This window comes from Elaeis guineensis, chromosome 7 (assembly GCF_000442705.2).
Source record: "Elaeis guineensis isolate ETL-2024a chromosome 7, EG11, whole genome shotgun sequence".
Classification (NCBI taxonomy): domain Eukaryota; kingdom Viridiplantae; phylum Streptophyta; class Magnoliopsida; order Arecales; family Arecaceae; genus Elaeis; species Elaeis guineensis.
This window is the reverse complement of record NC_025999.2, coordinates 103,828,623-103,841,611: the sequence shown is the minus strand read 5'-3', so window position 1 is coordinate 103,841,611 and position 12,989 is coordinate 103,828,623. Positions and strand designations below refer to the sequence as shown.

Genomic DNA, 12,989 nt, shown 5'->3' with positions numbered 1-12,989 from the left:
ATTTTTTTATTTTTTATTTTACATAATATATTAAATGCAAGAAATAACTCATAGTGGAAGGAAAAGAAATGATAACACCTGATTTTGTTCAAGCTCTCCCCTCAACTTGACCGACATTGTCCCCAATGGAGTTTATCTAATTTATTTGTCCTAAGCAAACTGAAAACAAAGAAAGCATTAGAAATTAAATAAGCTGGGTTGCCTCCCAGAAGCGCTAAGTTTTATGTCTTCAGCCAGACCAAACCTCGAAGCAACTTAATCAGAATAAGTTGGTTCATAAAGAACCATGGCATCTTCAACAGTCTTGACAGGTAATTCCAAGAATGGTTTTAATCGTTGACCATTAACTTTAAAGATAACACCATTACTTGGGTTTTCAATCTCAACAGCTCCGTGTGAAAAAACTTCCTTTACTAAAAATGGTCCTGTCCATCTAGACCTAAGCTTTCCTGGAAACAGATGTAATCTAGAGTTATATAAGAGCACCTTTTGTCCGATATTGAAAGTTTTTCTTATAATTGATTGATCATGAAATGCTTTGGTTCGTTCCTTGTATATCCTTGCATTTTCATAGGCTTCATTTCTAAGTTCTTCTAATTCATTCAATTGAAGCTTCCTATGGTTTCCAGCATCGTTCAAATTTGTATTTAGTTGTTTGATGGCCCACATGGCTTTGTGTTCTATCTCAATAGGCAAGTGACATGGTTTACCAAACACAATCCTATAAGGAGACATTCCTAGATTGGTCTTGAAAGCGGTTCGGTATGCCCAAAGTGCATCAATTAATTTTAAAGACCAATCCTTTCTATTGGCATTAACAGTTTTTTCCAGGATCTGTTTGATTTGTCGGTTTGACACTTCAACTTGCCCACTAGTTTGAGGATGATATGGTGTGGCCAATTTGTGGGTGACATTATACTTTTTCATCAATGTTGCAAAAGATCGGTTACAAAAATGGGTTCCCCGATCACTAATGATTGCCCTAGGAATACCGAAACGGGAGAGAATATTTTCTTTAAGAAACTTAATGACCATTTTGCTATCGGGTGTTCTACATGCAATTGCTTCTACCCATTTTGAAACATAATCAACTGCTACTAGAATATATTCATTTCCAAAGGAATTTGGAAATGGTCCCATGAAATCGATCCCCCAAACATCAAAAACTTCAACTACCAAGATTGGATTGAGTGGCATCATGTGTCGCTTGGTGATTCGGCCCATTTTCTGACATTGAGCACAATTTTTACAATATTCGTGAGCATCCTTAAACAAATTGGGCCAATAAAAACCACATTGGAGAACCTTAGCAGCAGTTTTCTTAGACGCGAAGTGACCCCCACATGCTTGATCATGACAAAAAGATAAAATATTCATGACTTCGTTATCTGGGATACACCTTCTAATAATTTGATCAGGACATTGTTTAAAAAGATAAGGATCATCCCAAATGAAATACTTCACTTGGGCAAAGAATTTATATTTATCCTGCTTAGTCCAATGAGAAGGTATCTTGCCTATGGCTAAATAATTTACAATATCAGCAAACCAAGGTTCAGTAGACAAAGACATGAGTTGCTCATCTGGGAAAGATTCATTGATGGGTGGTTCACTAGATGGTGCAACTGGAATTCGAGACAAATGATCTGCTACAACGTTCTCAGTGCCTTTCTTATCCCTAATTTCTAGGTCAAATTCTTGAAGGAGCAAAATCCATCTGATTAAACGTGCCTTGGCATCCTTCTTTGCTAGGAGATGTCTAATGGCTGAGTGATCGGTGTAAACAATGGTGTGGGTCCCAACCAAATAAGATCTAAATTTCTCTAAAGCAAAGACAACGGCAAGGAACTCCTTCTCAGTTATGGTGTAGTTAAGCTGCGCATCATTTAAGGTTTTACTTGCATAATATATCACTCTAGGCAGCTTATTTATTCGTTGACCTAAGATTGCGCCCACAACATGATCGGACGCATCACACATTAATTCAAATGGTTCAGACCAGACAGGAGGATGAATGATTGGAGCTGATACAAGTGCATTTTTTAGAAATTCAAAGGATTCCAAGCACTCATGAGTAAATTCAAATTTAGTATCCTTTGCCAAAAGATTAGTCAGTGGACGTGCTACTTTGCTAAAGTTGGCAATAAACCTTCTATAGAATCCAGCATGACCTAAAAATGAACGTATTTCTTTCACAGATTTAGGTGGTGGAAGACTTGCAATTAGATCTATTTTGGCCTTGTCCACTTCAATCCCCTTTTTAGAAATGACATGGCCAAGAACTATTCCCTGTTTGACCATAAACTGACATTTTTCCCAGTTGAGAACTAGGTGCTTCTCCTTACATCGTTCTAGAACTAATTGCAGGTGATTCAGACACTCGGAGAAGGTTAGACCAAAAACAGAAAAGTCATCCATAAAAATTTCTAGAAATCGTTCTATCATATCTGAAAATATGCTGATCATGCATCTCTGAAAGGTTGCCGGTGCATTACATAGTCCAAAGGGCATTCGTCTATAGGCAAAAGTACCAAATGGACAGGTGAATGTAGTCTTTTCTTGATCTTCAGCGGCTATGGGGATCTGGTTGTAACCGGAGTATCCATCAAGAAAACAGTAAAACTCTTGTCCGGCTAGTCTTTCCAACATTTGATCAATAAATGGCAAAGAAAGTGATCTTTCCTTGTCGCAGCATTCAACTTTCTATAGTCTATACAGACCCTCCATCCCGTTTGGGTCCTAGTTGGGATAAGTTCGTTTGCATCATTTTGGACCACTGTTACCCCAGATTTCTTGGGTACTACTTGAACTGGGCTTACCCAAGAGCTATCAGAAATAGGATAAATTATTCCACTATCTAGGAGTTTCAGAATCTCCTTTTTAACTACATCCTTCATAACTGGATTAAGCCTTCTTTGGGCTTCTCTTGTTGGTTTAGCTTCTTCCTCTAAGTATATTCTATGTTGAACTATAGAAGGGCTTATTCCTTTGATATCTGCTATGGTCCAACCTATTGCTTCCTGATTTGCTTTTAGAACTGACACTAACTCCTCCTCTTGCTTGGGATCTAGGTCTGATGCAATAATTACAGGCAAAGTTTCTTTGGGTCCTAGATATGCATACTTGAGATGTTCTGGGAGGGGTTTCAGTTCTAAAATGGGTGCTTCCTCTATCGATGGTTTAGGTGATGGTTTACCATCTCAATGATTGGTTCAGTAGGAAGTGTCGATTCCTGATTAATCTGATTTTCTTTAAGTATTTCATTGACATCCTCAGACTCATGGATTAACCAGGGGTTAGACTCTAGGTCGACTTCATCATCACTAATGTCAATGGATTCATAAATACCATCTTGGACTACATTGACATCAGCATGAGAAGAGGATTCCTGTTCTAAGTTAAAAACATTAAGCTCAATGGTCATATTCCCAAAGGATAACTTCATCAGACCATTTCGACAATTGATTTCAGCATTGGCCGTAGCTAAGAATGGTCTTCCTAAAATGACAGGTATATGTCCTTTAGGATTCGCAACTGGCTCAGTCTCTAAAACAATAAAATCTATAGGGAAAATAAAATTTTCAACCTTTATCAGAACATCCTCGACCATTCCCTTAGGGATCCTGAGAGATCTATCGGCTAACTGTAATGTGATCCCAGTAGGTTGAAGTTTTTCTAATCCTAGTTGTTCATACACCGAATATGGAAGGATATTCACACTAGCTCCTAGATCTAGCAAGGTCTTTTTTATATTGGTTTCTCCAATAACACAAGAAATTGTTGGAGCTCCAGGGTCCTTATATTTAATTGGCACATGGCTAGATAGGTATGAACTGACACTTGCAGCCAAAAATGCTTTCTTTGGTACATTAGTGGTCCTTTTCTAGTGCAAAGATCTTTTAAAAATTTGGCATAAGTTGGAACCTGATGGATTATATCTAAAAGAGGAATATTAACTTGGACTTGTTTAAATACCTCTAAAATTTTGTCTAAATGTTCAGATTTATTGGATTTCAGTCTGTTTGGAAAAGGAGCTCTAGGACTTTTAAGTACTGGACTAGGTGAATTTTCAGTTTCTGGTGCTTGAGGTTGAAAGGTAGTAGTTTTAGAAGGTGACTCGACAGATGAGTCATCTATATCATCAAGTGCAACTACCTTATTGTCTATTTGTTTTCCTGATCTTAAGGTATGAAGGCATTTATACCATTAACTTGGTTTCCTTGTTGGGATCGTGGACCATTTTGGTTCCTAGGATTTGGCTCATGTTGGCTAGGTAACCTACCATGTTCTCGTTCACTAATGGTCGAAGCCAGCTGACTTACTTGCATTTCCAGACGGGCTATAGCTTGGGTGTTATTATTTATGAGTTGACCCGTAGTTTGCATAAAGCTGGTATGTGTTTTCATCATGGCTTCTAGGCTTTTCTCTAAAGAGGTAATTTTTTTGTCATTATCATGGAAGCCTGGCGGGTTGTTCATCACTGGGTTGGACCTTAGATTTTGCTGATTGAAATTTGGATTACCTACATTAGGATTCTGGGACCATGAGAAATTCGGGTGATTCCTCCAACCTGGGTTATATGTGGGTGCATAAGGATTGTTCAATGGTCCTTGATAGGTGGCATTCACCTGTGCACACTCATTCGAGTAGGAACATTCTTCTAAGACATGGTCTGGTGCATTGCACCCTTTACACATGGGTGCAGATATTTGATTTACATTGGCTGGTCTCTGTAATTCTAAGGCTTCCAATCTACGTGTTAAGGTTGCAATCTTGGCCTCTGATGCTAGGGTTGGTTGAATTTGATGCATTCCTCCTCTTGAAGGTGTAGCTTTATCAGGTTCCCTAGTTGTTTCCCACTGTAAATTTTTCTCGGCTAGGTCTTCTAAGAATTGCCAAGCTTCAGTAGTTTCTTTGTCCATAAATTGGCCTTGGCACATGGACTCTAGCATGGTTCTTGAGTTTGAATCTAACCCCTCATAGATGATCTGGCACAGTCTCCAAGTTTCTATTCCATGGTGTGGGCATTGGGTCAAAAGATTCTTGAAACGATCAAAGTACTTCCAAAATGATTCACCAGCTAGTTGGTAAAATTGATTTATTTCATTCCTAATCCTAGCTGTTTTATGATGGGGAAAATATTTTTTTAAAAATGTTCTCACAAAGCCCTCCCAGGTAGTGACAGAATAGTTTGGCAGACTATAAAGCCACTTCTTAGCATTGTCCTTAAGGGCAAAGTTGATTAATCTAAGTTTGACCTCATCCTCTGTTAATTGCAGTTTCATGGTTGCACATACCTCCTCAAATTCTCTAATAAATATATAAGCATCCTCTAATCCTGTGAATTTTGGAAGCATATTTATGATTTGAGGTTTGATTTCAAAATTGTTAGCTGTCGGTTGTGGCAACCTGATACAAGATGGTTGGATGGAGCCAACTGGATAACACAAATCCTTAAGGGTCATGGGTTGGATTGGTTCAGCCATTGGAACAACAGGAATTGACTCAATCCTAACTAGACGACCCGACACTCTTCTCCACACACGAGGTGTACGGTTCTCGATGTTTATATAATTTTTTTTTTTTTAATAAAATTTTTATGTATAAGGAAAAGAAAGAAAAGAGAAAAAGTTCTAAAGAGAAGATCCTAAGGAGTCCTAAATCTAAAGAAAAGTAACCAAATTAATTTAAATTTAAATTTTTTTTTTTTTTTCAAACAAGTGAATCAATAAATTAAACTCAATCTATCCTAGGGTTAACCTAAATCTAGACAGCTCCTAACTGTTCCAAGATGACCCTTCAAACCTTCCAAGTGGAGATTGATCAACTAGTTAGCCAGGTAAGTATAAGAGGTGGGAGGTTCACTCATCGTTGCCTTTCTAGACACCAAACGAGTTGGCCAGGCTAGCAACTGAACCAATTTAACAAACCACCCTCAGGGACTTGCCTAGACACCAACTAATCAAACAACTCAAACTTGGTAGAACTCTTAGGGTTCCTTGTCCTATTGAGCTCGAATTCCTTAAGGTTGACGTCTAATTGATTTTAAGATTAAAAGTCTAGGTAATGCAATATGATGGAGATGGTTTTTGGGCTAAGGAAGGGTAATGAAATCCCCACCTTATCTTGTTAATGGGTTGATGCCCTTAGATTAATTATGAAAATGCAAATACAAATAAACAAGATGACCAAGAATGTAAAAGATTTTAATTTAGAATTTTTTTTTATTTTGATATTTTACTTCACGATTATGAAATGTCTTTTGTTTTGTTTTATATATTTTTTTTTTGTGATTAAGTAAATTCAAATGATTAGGTCTAAAAGCAAAAGTAATTAACTAAAAATAATAAAAGAGAAATTAGAAGCGTACCTGAGTTTTCCAGCAATCACCAACTAAATATAGAAACCTAAAGAAAAAAAAAAGAGAGTTATAACGCACGAAGAACAAATATTTGAAAATAATTTAAAACGCCAAATCCCCGGCAACGGCGCCAAAAACTTGATGTTCAAATCTTAAAATTTGTAAATAAAACCGCAAGCGCACGGTGTGCAGAGTAGCACGACCAGCGAGTACGGGTCGATCCCACAGAGACTTGGTTTTAAAAATGATTTTCAAATCTATGCTCAAGTGAGCTTTAACAAAAATCGAAAGTCGAAAGTTGTTTGCTAAAGACAATAAGACTAAGGATCTAGGGTTTTTGAATCCACTAGATCTAGATTAGGGAATTCTACCTAAAATTTTTCTTATTGATCCTAACGACTACTCCTCTTGTCTTTCCCAAGCATAGATTATGAAGGGACTAAGGCCCAACGATAACATATCAAGATTCTTTACAGGGGAGTAGTAACTAGGATCCCTTAGGGTTTTCTCCTCCTATGCACTGAATCAAGCATGAACTATGAAGGGACTCTGACTCAACTGTAGTTCATCAAAAATTCTTGGCAAAAGAGGAAGAAAAAGAAACCCTAAGAAAAAGAAAGAACCCTATGTAAAATCCCTACTCATGATCTAGCTTCATCGTAAACCCTAGAAGGGATGCTTAGCTAGACATGATCTAAATCTACTTACAAAATTTAAATACAGAAAAATAAACTACCCTAATTTCATAAATTAAACTATCCTAATTGCATAAATTTAAACTGCATAATTTAAACTAACCTAATTGCATAAAATTAAATTGCATAAACTAAACTATCCTAATTGCAAGAAAAATAAATTGCATAATGTAAAGAGATGAAATTGCATAAAAAGAAGATTTTATATATAAAAAAAAATTTATTACAAAAATCTCAAAGCTCGAGGCTTGAAAAGAGAGCTAAAAATCCCACTATCTAGGGTTACAAGCTTGATCGGAAGGAAGAATACATAAAACAAAGGCCTTTGGGGGCTTTTTATAGGCATTTGGGGGTTATAAGGTTTTCAAAACTTCCGATGTGGGACTAAGAGGTTTTAGGGGGTTTATGGTGCGCCGATGGGTCCATGGTCCATGCGCCTGTTGCTGTGGACCAGGAGGCTAACCAGATCACCAAATCAGTTGATTTTTGACCAATTTTGATCTGATTTGACTCGGGTTTGACCCAATTGAGTCTTCTTTCTTCATTCTTCAATTCCTGGGTCAATTTAACTCCGTTTTGCATAAAATTTGCGCCGTTGGAATCCTCTTTCCTTGTTCTTTCTATTGATGATCTCTTCTTCTGCAAAATATAATAACAAGTATCAATTTCTTAATAAAGTTAGATAATTTAGATATTAATTGATACTTTTTATGTCAATTTGTGACATAAATCAACTCCTAATGCGCATGGGTCTCGTCGGAGAATAAGACTCCTATCGGGAGTCTTCTTCCCGGTTTTTACCTTTTTTTTTATTTTTTTTTATTTTTATCTGGGTCGTTATATTCTCCCCTCCTTAAAATAATTTCGTCCTCGAAATTAGGTTATGTCGTTTGAGATATCTATTTCAAAGTATATATTCTTCATGTCATTCTCAAGCTTACAATAATGTCTTTTATTTCTCATGATCTTGTTATAACAAAAATTATTTGAAATCTCAAACTTATCCTTTCTTATTGATTTCTCAACTTTTTGAAGAACTGTAACATTTTGGACTTGTATCAATATACCACCATTATTTGTCTAATACATTTCACTCAAAATTCATAATTATCTCAGACTACCCTTGATAGAAAGTAAATAAAGAAAGGTCGAACATTGGACACTCTTCACGATTATCGATTTCTTTCTTCTCTTGACCTTCCAATAAATTTTATATGTAGACTCTCATCTTAAAAAAAATCTCAATCTTCTATATCAGTTCGAGTAACAATATTAAATTTTTTAAAAATATAAGATGTATGTCAGGACATTCTAAGTTTGAACTAATATCAGAACTATCAAGCTGTTAATAAACTTGAGATATCTAAGATTTCTTGGCATTATCTACAATGAAGCAACCTACTAACAAAAATTATCTGACTATGATCAGATTAAAAATTATTTTTTATTAACAACTAATGTATTCCATAATATCTTCAGAATCAAAGAATTAATATTTCTAATCAATTTAACCCACCATGCTTTTGCTGCGCACTTTGATCTTAATTTATCAATTTATATAATTATATCAAAGATAAAAATATCTTTATATGTTAGATCAATCCAAGATAGATCTAACCTTCAAATTTCATATAAGACTTAGGGCAAAATTTTAAGTTTTTTTTTTTTCTAAATTAACAACAATATCAAAATACTTTTGATCCACTTAGAAAAATAAACTTTTGACTTGAGATTCAATGCAACTTGAAAGATCAAAGAATCATATTCAGAATATGATATTTTGAGTAACCAAAAATTTTACCAAGATGTGTATCTCATATTCTCATAATAAAATTCAAGTATATTTTTCATTTAAAATTGAGTTTCATATATGATCCTCTTATAGGTTCAGTGTTCAAAAATATTTCTCTCTCATATGATGAAATTTCTTCTTAGACCATACCCTAATTAACTTTCTTTTGATAAATTCAAAATTCATAACGCATCAGACAATTATCATCGAAATTAGAAAAGTATCATGATCTTCAATCATAAAATCATCTAGTATACTCAATATAACTTATCAATACCTCCCACTTCATTCCAAGGTCAACTCTTTTCATACTTAGGTCAACCTTACTAATTGAAATCTAAGATATAACTCGTCAATTCTATTATAAATATCATATGCCACTTATGCATAAATTTCATCTTAATATCTATTGATTTGAAATCTAAATATTGAATCTTCTCTTTTATATCTATCATATTCCTCATGATTATAACCTAAGTTCAGATATCACTAGAATTACAATTCCGAATAATTATAACCTTAAACTCAAATACCACTTAAATCATATTTTCTGATGATCATAACCTAAACTATAATATCATTCTTATTACATCCTTAATGATTATAACCTTAAACTCTGATATTATCTATCATACTTTATTGATTATAATCTCAAAATTTTGATATCACTTATATGACAATCCCTAGTAACCTTAAACCTGGGCTCTAGTACTGTTCTGTCATATCCTAATCACTTGTATCATTGTCTCTGAATAAACGTAACCCAAGCTCTAAGCTCAAATGCCACTCTGTCACATCCTACTGATCTTACATAAAGTTTTAATATCTCTTCATAATCTCTAGTGATCTTAAACCTAAGCTTTGATATTATTCTATCACATCCAAATCATTTATATCGTAATCTCCAATGATCATAATCTAAGCTCTGATATCACTCTGTAATATTCTAATCACTTACATCATAATCCCTAATGATCATAACCTGGCTCTGATACCATTCTGTCACGCCCCGAACCCAACACCCGGGTCGGATACGTGATGGCCGCACACTACTTAGAGCAAGCCCTAAAGAATATGCAAGGCCAAAATAAATCATTACAACCTTAACATCCATAATAATTAATTTCAAATATAATTCATAAAACCTTGCATAATTACAATTTAAATTTCTACAATTCTCTGATCAGGTACTATAACACTCTATCTATCCATCTGCTCACCCATAAATCTAAGCCATAGCCAATCATGAACATCCTGTATCTCTGAAAAGAAAAGAAAGATGAAGGGGTGTGAGCTTTACAGCCCAGTAAGAATTTTCATATCACACTGATATAGTAATATAGTCTGAAAATAAAGAATAGCAATAAAATATAAAATCTCATGTTCAATATCCAGAATAATGCAAATATTCATAAATTTTCTGTCTTGTCAAAATAGATGCATCATCATATGTTAACAGGTGAAACACTTTTGTTCAACAATTGTTTCATGCCTTATCTTTCATTTCTCTTTTCATAATCACATGATTTTTAACATTTTCTTTCTGGTTCTGGACTATCCAAATCTATACCTCAGTCATCATCCGGATCGAATTCACTTAAAAAGTCTTTCAAGACTGTCCCAGGATGAGCTCCTGGCCGGCTGTCCCACGTACCAAAGCCCGTGAGAGGCTGTCCCAGGCATAAGCTCCTGGCGGGCTGTCCCAGGCATGAGCTCCTGGCCGGCTGATCCACCTGTAAGCCAGTGGGGACTGTCCCAGGCATAAGCTCCTGGCAGGCTGTCCCAGGCATAAGCTCCTGGCCAGCTGATCCACCTGTAAGCCAGTGGGGGCTGTCCCAGGTATAAGCTCCTAGCGGGCTGTCCCAGGCATAAGCTCCTGGCCGGCTGTCCCATATGACAAGGCTAGTCCATACCATACATCTCTTTCTTTTTCATTTAATCATTATGTATTGATTTCATCAAATCAATTCTATCTTGCATTATGATCAATTCAGATATGTCATATCCATATAATCATGCCATCAATCTCTGATACATATATATTGACATAATATACTCATGCTCAAATCAAATAACAGTATCTCAGGTATAATAAATTCATCGATCTCAAATCCGACGATGCAAAATCAATGATGCAAAACCAACAGTAAAATAGCATATATATAATAGTGATCATGTACAGGGATTCTTACCTTTATCGGTGACTGATCCAAACACAGAAATCAATGTTCTTCTTTGATTTATGAATTTCTTTAACAAAATATTCCACTCGATATCATTTGCAGACAATCATCTCTTCATAACCCTGATCAATATAAAAATCACATATATGGAGAAAATTACCGATAATTGATCCTAATACACAAATCTATGATCTCTCTTAGGATTAACCAAAATTAGGATTTACCTAAGTATCTGGATCCTCCACTTATCCATAAGACTTCTAGAGAGAAAAAATTCATGAAGAGAGAGAAAATCCTAGAGAGAGAAAGTAGAGAGAGAAAGTGGAGAGAGAAATCTTCGTATCTTTCCGATGAGGCACTCATGATCGAGATCATCAGAGGTCCTATCAGGATGACTCAATATGAATCAAGTGTTACAATTTTGAATAGAATCGGACTGGGATCAGATCTACCGCACGAATTTTGGAGCAATCTCAAATCATCTTATTTTCATGTTCAAGTTTATTCTAGGATTCATGATAAAATCAGAGAGAAAGAAAAGATCCTAGAGAGACAAAATCCGTAAAGAGAGAGAAAAATCTAGAGAGAGAATCTAGAGAGAGAAAATATAGAGAGAGAAGGTAGAGAGAGGAGAGAGAAAAGAAAGAGAAAGGAGGGAAAAAGGAGAGAGAGAAAAATTCTCTCATTCTTCTTCTTTTTATTTTATTTTATTTTATTTTTATTTTTATTTTTTTCTTTTTCTTTTTCTTTTTCCTTTTCTTTTTTTTCTTTTCTTTTTCTTTTTCCTTTTTCTTTTCTTTTCTTTTCTTCTTCTTCTTCCTTCTTCTTTTTCTTGGTTCTTCCCGTGCCGGAACAGAGGACGGCGTCCTCCGGCCTTGACCGACCGTTCGGGCCACGGCCGCCGCGGCGGAGGCCGACGGCCGACGGGGGCCACTCCCCCGGTCACGGAGAAGACATGGCCGGCGATCAATTCCGATCGCCGGCGCCGGAAAATCCAAAGAAAAAAAACTCAAAAACAGGGTGTCTTTTCCGATCGGAAATCGGCGACTTTCGTCGCCGGCAGCCGCGTACAAATGCACGGGAAGGAAGGAGAAGAAAGAGGGGAGGAAGAGGGAAACTTACCTCAGCCTCCGGAGACCTCGTCGGCGGCAATCACGGCGAGAAATCAAAGGGTGTCCGCGGCCTTCGATCGAGAAAAATGGAGAGAAAGAGAGAGAGAAGAGACCTTTGGATCGATTCTAAAGAGAGGAAAGGCCTTATAGAGGGTCCTAGGATTCCGAGAGATCCTAGGACTCCTAATGCGCATGGGTCTCGCCGGAGAAGAAGACTCCTACCGGGAGTCTTCTTCCCAGTTTTTACCCTTTTTTTTTTTTTTTTTTTTTATCTGGGTCGTTACATATAATCTACTGACGAGAGTTGCATGCTAAGCTACTATAACCTACTGGTGAGGGCTGTATGTCAATTATTATAATCCGCTGGCAGAACTGTACATAGCTATCTGAGAGCCCATAGTCATTCTTCTTAGATCAGATTTTTTTAAAATAAAAATATTTTTAAATTATACTTCATCGAATTTTATTTTCTTAAATCATGCATAAATAAAATACTAGATGATTTTATAAAGCTCATGATCTATAAATAATTTTTAAAAATATAATAATTATGAAATCATTTTTTTTATATCAAAATATAAATTTCATAAATATAGAATTCATACTTGATGAGCAAGTTGTTTATAATAAAATATTCATAAAATCTCTATCTTACAATGAATATAAGTTTCATAATACATATGTTTGATCCTTATTTTATGAAAACACAAAATAATTTTTTTTATAATAAAATAATTGATAATCCAAAAATAAGTAAGAAGTATTTGGGTTACTTACTTCTTCTGTTTTGGGCCTTCAAACTTCACTGGATAAATTTATCGAACCTATTTAATATATAAAAATTAT

At 35.6% G+C, this 12,989-nt stretch overlaps 1 non-coding gene across 1 annotated transcript; it reads left to right on the top strand.

The window, feature by feature from the left end:
* Positions 1-5,010: 5,010 nt before the first annotated feature.
* LOC140859539 (small nucleolar RNA R71) lies at positions 5,011-5,117 on the top strand. Its single transcript, XR_012143076.1, has one exon. It is a non-coding gene; the product is annotated as a small nucleolar RNA R71 (small nucleolar RNA).
* Positions 5,118-12,989: the final 7,872 nt, after the last annotated feature.